General features: G+C 34.3%; 1 long non-coding RNA gene across 2 annotated transcripts; it reads left to right on the top strand.

The window, feature by feature from the left end:
* The first annotated feature begins 5,746 nt into the window (after window positions 1–5,746).
* On the top strand, window positions 5,747–7,385 carry LOC107777618 (uncharacterized). 2 transcript variants are annotated; one of them, XR_001646224.2, is made up of 2 exons: window positions 5,747–6,230; window positions 7,163–7,385. It is a non-coding gene; the product is annotated as an uncharacterized LOC107777618 (long non-coding RNA). The 2 variants fall into 2 exon arrangements; XR_001646225.2 differs by having other exon boundaries at window positions 5,802–6,230; window positions 7,148–7,385.
* Window positions 7,386–10,530: the final 3,145 nt, after the last annotated feature.

The raw sequence follows: 10,530 nt of genomic DNA, 5'->3' as shown, positions 1-10,530 counted from the left end.
CAAAAAAGCATAATGTACTGAGTCAGGCTTGCAGGAACATCAATGTTGTTGTTGTAGTAGGTTGTAACATTGAATTATGGGTGAGTTCCGACCAGCTAGAGCTAGCCCAAGAATGCAAAATACCACATCGTAATTTATGGTCCCCTGTTCAGGTTAATTTCTGCTACGTACTGCTGCACCTGTGATTCTCAGCATTTTGCTTTTGTTAGGATCAACTATTAGGGCACAAGATTAATAGATAGTCAAGTTTGGGATATCGTATCAGTGGCGGCCCCCCAAAAATTATACCAATTTACTTTAAGCACACCCACTAAAAAATATAAAATTCTAGACAAAAATAGTTAGAGTGACTAAACTACCCTTAATTAAATGTTGTAGCATAGTTAATGTGATGAGTAAATGACTTTTTAGGGATACGTACATAAAGGTAATTTTAAAAAAACAAATTGAATTTTTTCCTGATTATATAAATGGACACTTATTTTGGACCAAAATAAAAAAGTAAATTGGTCACTTATTGTGGATCGGAGGGAGTAAGACCCTATATTTACTCAAATTATATATAGTATAAATAATTATGTATTTATTATTAGTGACAAATAAATTAGTTTTAATCATTTGTAGTCAATTTTTAAAGTTTATACTAAAATTGTAGATTATTAAAAGCATTTACTTCCTATTTTTTATTATTCTTTTTTGTTACCTCAGTGGATGGACTCAACTTCTTAGTTTGTCTAACTCACTTCAACTTGAATCAATTTTGTTTATAACTATAATTTTGTAGAATCTTCTTCTATTCTTTAAGTGCTTTTTAGACAATTTTTCAATCTTAAGCTAATGAAATTATCAAAAGATTAGATATGAAAAGCATTTCTTAACCTCGAACGTCTTTTGAGGCCTCTTTTTAAATTTTGCTTTAGGCCACATGTAGTGTTGAGCCGCCTCTGTATCGTATTTGTTCAGTATTCTCATATTATTATTATTATTATTATTATTATTATTATTATTATTATTATTATTATTATTATTATTATTCTCTTATTTCTCACTCTTCAATTTTCATTATTACTTGTTGTTCCCCTTGCTTTGATTTTCTTACATACTATTTTGATATTTCGTTGTCGTTAATGTTTTTGTGTTCCATATTTTCAACTTCTTCATTATAATTTTTCTTTCTTGTTCAAATCTGCTGAGAAATGTTTTTCTTGAGTCGAGGGTCTATCGAAACAGCATAGAAGATCTGCTTAATTACACGTTACCCTCCATATACTTCATATTGTGGGAATACACTGAATATGTTATTTTTGTTATTGTAGTGCTGCACTTGTGATTCTCAGCATTATTTCCTTTTGTTGAAACAAGCTTGAGGGTATGGAGGCATGGCCCCTCCTCGTCAAGCAACAATAAATGTGTAAGTCAAAAATTGTTTTGTATTTTACGTTAGGTTCAGTCACAAAGCCCCACATTTATTGTTGGTATTTCCTGCCTCTTTCCTTTGGATTTCCCATGCACTTATAGTTAATGTTCTTATTCCTCTTCAAGGTTAAAATAATGGTGCTAGCATAAAAACACAAGTCGAGTACTACTATACTCCCTCCGATCAAAAATAAGTGAATTTTTGAATGTTTTCACACAGATTAAGAAATTCACCTTTTAACATTAATGAGCAATAAAATTGACCATATTAACCTTTACTATCTCACATAAATACTCCTAACACATACTCCAACACTATTTACTCCAAGGATAATGTAGGAAAAAAATAATTAATTCATTCTTGAAATCTGAAAAAATCACTTATTTTGGACCACAAAAAAGGCCAAAAAATCACTTATTTTGGACAGGAGGGAGTAGTATTTATAACTTGCTCTAAACAAACGCCTTGCTTTTTAGAGTAGCTATCAACGACTATTAACTACGGATTCATTTCCTTGTCTCTTCATTTATAATTCCAAAATTAATTTTTAAGGCAAGCGAATATCAATATGAAATAAATACACCAAAACGACTCTAACTCTCTATGGAGTCTTTCGTACAATAAACATGAAGTCGAATTATAGTTTGAAGGTGGACATGCATCAAAGATGTTATCTTGTACTCTCTCCGTATTAAATTATAAGTCTTATATTTCTTTTAAGACCTACTCTATCATTGGATGCAACTAAACCAAAATAATTGAAAATACAAAAAATAAATAAAATGCAGACAGCTCTTAGGTCACCAAGGATTGCCGATCGGCTTGCAAACCAAACCGAGATTTATCTTTTTTATTTTTGGGGCTTGCTTTGATTCAAGGTTATCAAAAGTTTCAATAATACGTTATCCAAATGGTGGAAACAGAGTGTTTTGGAGTAAAGGAAGGCAATACTGGTGAAAAATGAAAGAAGAATATTTAGGGAGGTGTTTTAAGAAATACTTATTCGTACTTAACAAATAAATGCAAAATATGTTCTTGTATTTAATTTTTTATCACTTAATTATATATTCGTGTTTAATTTCTTCCTATTTTAGTTAAATTATTTTATTCAATATAAATACTAAATACAAATATCGGTATTTTACGTGAATATTGTAGCTCCTCTAGAGTCTAACCAAATTAATTGGAGAAATGACTTGTAGTTGTCGAAAAGAAGTAAATATTGCAGTCCTCGTGGGGAGAGGTGAGTAATAAATAGATGAGCCAGGAGTAGCTGGACAACCTGGATTCAAGCCGGTCAAAAAGGGGACACCACGATCGTGCATGAAAATGGACCCCAAACCCAAAGTCATTGTTACAACAATGCTATAGATAGTACAGTAGTAGTTTTGTTTAAGAAGGCATGCAACTTACTACTTGGCAGTTGGCACCGTCTCTATCTCTCAACCAATCATTAGGTCCAGCACCAGAGAGTTTGTTTGTAGTGTGTATATAGACTTTATCCCTACTTGAGAAAATAGAAAGATGATTTGCGATAGACCTTTGATTCAACAGAAAAAGAATAGGATAGACTATAATAAGTAACAAGTTTTCGGACTATCAAAAAGTTATAGATGGTAAGCTCTTTGATATAACTGCTTAAAATGCTCTCTATCAAAGTTGAGATAATTTTTTGTAATCTTATACTCCACTTTATAAATGTTAAGTTATTGGATTGAACTCAATTTACCTTTGTCACCCAGCACTGGACACTTTTTGAATTGTTGATCAATAGTTAAAAGAACCCCTTTATTGGAATTAACGGAACCACTGTTCGCTTTTAGTTTGTGTTTTACTCCCCAGGAAAAGTTTAGCTGAATTTCTGCTTACGTATATTGGACACTAGCTAGTAAGACTTAGCAATAAGAACTTGCATGCAATTGGACTTCTTCTACACGCTAGTTTTTTTTTTCTTTTTAATTCCTACACGCTAGTCATTTCCAAATCCAGGACGTGCTATTTTGCTTTGTTTAATTTAATTTGCCCGTACTCAAATTGGAAGGCATCTAGTTTATCACGGCATTCTACGCTCCTCGGCAATCCAAAGTGAATCCTAATATACACGGTTCAATTGAACGCACTACTTTCAACTTGAAATATGTATGTATATACATAATATAACATTATTATAAACTTGCTGAATGTATGTGGATGTTGGATTCGGCCATGTCTAAAGCCATATCTTAAAATTCCCCAGACATTTATTTATGTCGGATAAACACAATGTCATTGTCTAGGTATTCAAAAAAATTTAAGCTAAAATAATTGAAATAATGTGGTCCAAAAAGGTTTCAATTTAAATTTTTATATGGGTCTAAATATCATGACTTAATTACTATGAAAAGGTTACCTCTTAAGACTAATACTAAAGAGTTGTCGATATATATATATCCATTAGAACAAGTATTATCGTGTGTATAATAAAATTTTCCCTTTTAAAAATATACTAGCTGACATGAAGATGACAGAATCAATTACCAATAACTTAGACAATTTCAAAGCGTGTAGCTCTTTTACCTTTTTTTTATAGCACCAACAATCCAACATTATATGTGCAAATAATATGCCAGGTCTATGACAAATTGAAGCAAGAAAATTTTGTAGTATAAATTATGAGGTCGTTAGGATTTGGGAATTTTTTTTCTAAGTTGGCACGCTATAACGGATAACCAACAAATCACGCACGAATTAGGCGACAACATAATAGCAACTGCACTATATTTAACTCTGGCCTCTCGACTGAAAGTATCATAGGATGTCATTCGAAATATTCTTGATACTGCACAACCTGATTTTTTGAACCACAAGCTCCACTTGGCGATTTGCTATCAAGTCAAATGTACTTTGAATAGCGTATTTTGATTTAAACAATAAATAAAGTATTTAAATTTAAAAACAGCCTAACAGGTGTTTTTTTTATAAAAGAAAAAATCATGTTCTTGTAAAATTGCATTACACCTTAAATTCGATGTCAAAAAGGAGAAATCTACTTGATCAGACGTGAGTCTTGTACAACCCTACTTGATAATTTTGTTAACATCGACATGGTTCACTATAAGTAATGACACACATGTTTTAAAAACATCATAAATGCTTGCGACACCTTTTCTACTCAGGCTTTCCTCCTATTACAACCAATCACGGCTTTTAATCGAGCAACGAATAGTTTTTGAATTTGCATGAGACCAGAAAGTTGAAATTTTTTCCCTCTTCACACATGCAATTGCCATTACAATCAGTGGCGGACCCAAGATTTTGTGCAAACAGGTTTAGTCGGAGAAGTCCATAACTAACATAAGCGGTATAAGCTGTATAAGCGGGTTCAAAAATAATTTCTATACAAAATTTACGTTGCTTTTAGCCATAATTTATACATATACACAGTATTATTTTTTGACAAAGCGAGTTCAATTGAACCCACTTCTCACCACTTGGGTCCGCCCCCGATTACAATCCAGCTATTCTTCTCAAAAGTTGCAAACTAGAGCGCAATTAAGTAGCAGTAAATATAACAGGTCTCATATAACAGCAAGCCTGTACATGTGTCCTAGAGAATAACCATGGGATAACATGGTTAGTGTCATAATACGAGAATTATATAATATGGGATTATTTCTTATATATGTAATTTTATTGGTAGATGTTTGATTCATATGACTATATATTAAATACATGAAATATAATATAACATATGTGTGTGATTTTACATTAGATAAACTGGGATATATTTTTATTACGAAGTTTAATCTTAGGTTTCTTAGAAGATGTTGAGAGAAGAGTTTAGGAGAAGGTTAAACGTGTCATTTTGTTGTTTTTATTCCAATATTAATAATTTTAAAATTGTTATCCTGCACAGGGTGCATTATAAATATAATACTTTAATTGTGGTATAATAATTCTGACATTATTTATGTAACATATTTAATATCAAACACCAGCAGATCGACTGAAGAATTGTAAAAACAACATATAGAATTTTTCTTTGTATATTGAATGATTTCTGATGGACAATGTTGATGTATAAATACAAGGAGGAAAGGAATTTAGGGTAAAAACTACTCTACAACTGATTTATTCTCTACAACTGAAACTAGATAAATACAAAAAATAAATAAATAAAATTATATTACAGGTTGTATAAGTAGTGAATCCTGATCTTCTAGAAGAGTGGGCCTTTTAGCTGCGTCCAGTGATGAGCCCAATAGAAAATAGGCCCAAGTCTTCTTTACAGATCAAAAGAGAAACGGTCAAATAAGGGACAACATTTTCAGACAAATCAAACCTTATCCGCTCAAACATCAACTACTTCTTTTCTTATCACTCTCAGAAATTCTACCAACCCCTCTCCCCCTCCAAGTTGGAGGGGGAGGGAGGGGTGTCAATGATTCGGTTCAGCCCGTTATTTCCCAATAGATTCTAATGAAGAGGACCTGTGAGATGTTTAGTAAAGAGATCCGCAAGCTGAGAATCAGATCGAACAAAGGAAAGAGAATTAAGCGCAGCAAGAAATTGTTGTCGCACAAAGTGATAGTCGATTTCGACATGTTTGGTTCGTTCATGGAATATAGGGTTTTTGGTGTTATGAAGTGCAACTTTACTATCGGAATGAAGAGGAACAAGCAAAAAGATTAAGGATTGACAGATCTTCAAAAGGGCGAACAAACAAAGTGAGTTCAGCTACAACTCGTCGCATAAAACAGTATTCCGCCTCCACAGAACTAAGTGAGATGGAGGTTTTCTTCTTTTACTTCCAAGAAATAGGAGAAGAACCCAGGTAGATGCAATTCTTTTTGTCCTTTGTTGTTCTTGAACCTTTTGAAATTTGCTCCCTGATTGTTAGCATTAAAAGAAGCTAAATCCCCGGGATAAGCAGGTGTAGCATGGATTCCTCTTTGTTTCTCATCTTGAATGATTAGAGAATAAGCCTTTCCTATAGAGGGTAAAGGGGAGGATAGGAGTATGTTTCTCCTTACACCAATGAATGTATCATTTTGACCCATTAGAAATTGCAGAAGCCTTTCATCTTGTTGTGCTTTCTGTGACTTTGCCTTAAATCTAGACTCAACACACTACAAAAAATTTAGCTTACAACCACACTTATTTTAGACTATGCCCAAGAAGTGTTACCAAAAATACTTATGGGAACGCTTTCAAATGGTGGTCTTTGAGTAGAGTCTTTGACTATGGTTTTTAAGGCAATACTTGAAAAACGTTGCTTTAAAATGAAAAGACTACACTTTTTAAGGGCGGCTAATAAAACGTTCCTTTAAAACGAAAATACTACACTTTTTAAGGGTGGATAATAATAAAATATATGGAAACCTTTATTATAGATTTTTAAGAGTGGTTTTATCGGCAGAACTAATGTTACCCTTTAGAAGCGTACCCTTAAAATTTTCCCAAAAATTTCCGAAAAATTAAAAAGGCAATAACATCGATACTCATCTATATACCTCTTTCCAAAAGTACTGGAAAAAATTAATCCATCCGCAATTCGTTCCCCCCTCCCATAGTTTCGTTTTACTCAGCTTTGCGTCGCTTATGTTACCGAACCAACACCGCTATTGTCCCCTGGGATGACTGGTATGGTGTGCTCTTTCTTTTGTTCGGCTGATTGACTACTATTTTCTCTCTTCCTCATTCATCTTTTTAATTTTTTTCTTTTGGTTTGATATTAATATACCTGAACAGCTAAACTTTGCTCAGGATCGACAATCTTTTGTTGTTCAAGATGAGCGGTTAAGATCTCTTCTGGCGATTACGCAGTCATGACCATGAGAGTTTTATGAAAAAATAATTTTTTCAGTTCAGTTGTTAAGAGAGACTCACACTGACTCCTAAAGCCTTAGACGTCAAAGAAATTAATGAATTTTTTGTTCTTGCTTATGATTCAGCGGGTAATAAATTATGATTATATTATCTTTACCAATACTGATCTAGAAATCACTAATTTTCTTCTAACATTGTATCATTATTTGATTAGAAATATTTCATGTGTGCATTTGTTAATTATGCTAATTAAGCATAGGGAAAAATTAATATAGTCGTAAATTCTTATTAAGCTGTAGGGATTATCTATGTTTAGCTTTGCTATCTTCTGAATGTTAAAATTTACATTTCAACACATGCTTCATTGTTACGAGAGGTCTTGTATATGGCAAACTTGGATACAGAGCTATTCATGTTAGTATTTTTGCATTGAATTCTAATAATATTTGATTCTTTTCTCTACCAAAATTAGTCAACACTCGGGAAGATCTGTGGTATACTTGAAGTTAGGTTTGGCATAAAATGAGTGTCATGACTAGGTAAGAGATTTTTATTCTCTTTATTTTCTTAGTATGCTCCTATACAACACCCTATTTTGGAAAGTTATTCTTAATTTTTACGATCTATTTGTTAAGTATAGTTATTGATTAAATGAATATCTATTTTCAAATCTAATATAACCATTGATTTTTAGGTTTTCAAATGTTTTGTCCTAAGGCTGGATGGATCTACCAAGAAATAGCAAAGAGTATACTGATGGTGTTCAATATTTCTTAGGGTTTGCTAATTCAAATGATGAATGTTTGTACATGTTTCGCTAGAAAAGTCGTTCAGTCAATTTCTTGATTAACAACTAAAGAAACTCTAGAAACTACCACAACAATAACAACATACCCAGTATTATCCTACATCATGGGGTTTGGGGAAGGTAGTGTGTACTAGGGCTGTTCAAAACCGAACCGTAATCGTTAACTGAACTGCAAAATTGGCTTATTGGTATCGAGTTATTGGGGTAGTGGTTGGTGAATGGATTTAGACCTTATAATTTATAGCTTAACGGTTTGGGAGCGAATTATTCAATTTTTTTTATCGCATAAACCGTTGACCTGTTAAGAAGTTTTATATTTATATTTTTACTCCTAGGTATATAAAGTAATATATAAAGTAATACTAAATAATAAAGTACTATTGAAACAAAATATAAGCACTACTATTTGATCAGTGATGAGTGTGAGTTGTGAACTTGTGATTACTTCTTGGACTTAGATTATATAAATGTAAGTGCTACTCATAGAACCCATCATGATCTAGCAAATTTAAGAACTACTCACAGAAAATAAATATAAGCACTAATGGAAAACTACTTACAAGCACCAAGCATATGTGATGCTTTACTCCAAATTTTCTCTTATCTCTAGTTCTCTACTTATTTTTTATTGTCTATTTGATTTAACCAATAAATCATCCGATAACCGTCTGATAATCGCTAATCTGATACCAATTCATTTGATATTTTATTGGATGGCTAGCAGATTACAATATTTATAAATCGATAATCGATAAGCCAAACCGTTAAGCATAAATATCCGCCCGATAAGCACCCCTAGTGTGTACACAGACCTTACCTCTATCTTGTGATGATAGATGGGCTGTTTACAATAGACTCTCTGCTCAGGAAAGCATAAGCACCACGTTAATAAAAATATAAATAAGAAGGGACATCATCAAAAATCCATATAAAAGCAGAATAAAGATAACAAGATAGTAAGGTGATCAACAACGAAAGAAAACAGCGGTTAGTCATAAAAATATACTACTAACAGAAAGCGAGACTGCGTGCCAATACCTCTCCCCACCTCTTCTTTGGACTTCCTCCACCTCTCCGTATGCCCTCTAACGGGGCGTCTGTTCTCCTCCTCCTCACATGGCTAAACCACCTAAGCTGCACTTCCCGCATCTTGTCCTTAATAGGGGCCAACCCATCTTGTCGCGAATAACCTTATTTCTAATCCTATCTGACCTGGTGTGCCCTCCCTTCCATCTCAACACCCTTATCTCTTCTATCTTCATCTTCTGGACATGAGTGATCTTGACTGGCCAACACTCAACCCCATATAGCATCGTCGGTCTGAACAACATTCTATAGAACTTACCTTTAAGTTTTGGTGGCACTTTCATGTCACACAAAACACCAGAAGCGAGTCTCCATTTCATCTATCCCGCCCCAATACGATGTGTGACATTTTCATCAATATCCCCACCCCCCTAAAAAATAGACCCAAGGTACTTAAAACTTCCTTTCCTAAGAATGACCTGTGAGTCCAGCCTCACCTCCCCTTTCCCTTCTTGAGTCGCCACTGAACTTACACACCAAGTATCCTGTCTTGGTCCTGCTCAACTTGAAACCTTTAGATTCCAGGGTCTGCTTCCATACCTCTAATTGTGCGTTCACACCGTCTCGTGTCTCGTCAATTAATATAATATCATCTGCACATAGCATGTACCACGACACCTCCCCTTGGATGTGGCACGTTAGTATGTTCATTGTTAGGGCAAAAAAAAGGGCTGAGTGCCAACCCCTGATGCAACCCCATCATAACTAAAAAATGGTCCGAGTCCCCACCCCACCCACCATTTTTACTCGGATCTTTACTCCATCATACATGTCCTTAATCATCCTAAAGAAGGCAACAAGTACACCTCCAGCCTCCAAACATCTCTACAAAACGTCCATCGGAACTTTATCGTACGCCTTTTTCTAAGTCGATGAACACCATATGAAAGTCCTTCTCCCCCCTATACTGCTCCATCAATCTCATAACAAGGTGAATGACTTTTATAATCGAATGCCCCAGCATAAATCTGAATTGATTCTCGTAAATAGGCATATCCCTCCTTACCCTTAGCTCTACCACTCTCTCCCAGACTTTTATAGTATGGCTAAGCAGCTTGATACCCCGATTGGTATTGCAATTTTGGATATCACCCTTGTTCTTGTATGTAGAAACCATTGCTCCATATCCACTCTTCGGGCATTTTCTTCATTCTAAAAATGACATTTAATAACCTAGTGAGCCAGTCCAAGCTTGCCTTGCCCGCACTCTTCCAAAATACTACTGGGATTTCATCTGGCTCGGTCACTTTTCCCCTACTCATATTACACATAGCCCCCCTCCACTTTATCAACTCTAATCTTCCTACAATACCCAAAGTCATAACGACTCCCAGAGAGTTCCAAATCATCCAGTACAATACTCATGTTCCCCTCCTCGTTCAAGAGACTATGGAAGTAGGTTTTCCATCTC

The sequence above is a fragment of the Nicotiana tabacum genome, chromosome 16 (genome assembly GCF_000715075.1).
Source record: "Nicotiana tabacum cultivar K326 chromosome 16, ASM71507v2, whole genome shotgun sequence".
Lineage (NCBI taxonomy): Eukaryota > Viridiplantae > Streptophyta > Magnoliopsida > Solanales > Solanaceae > Nicotiana > Nicotiana tabacum.
This window is presented reverse-complemented; position numbering and strand designations above follow the sequence as displayed.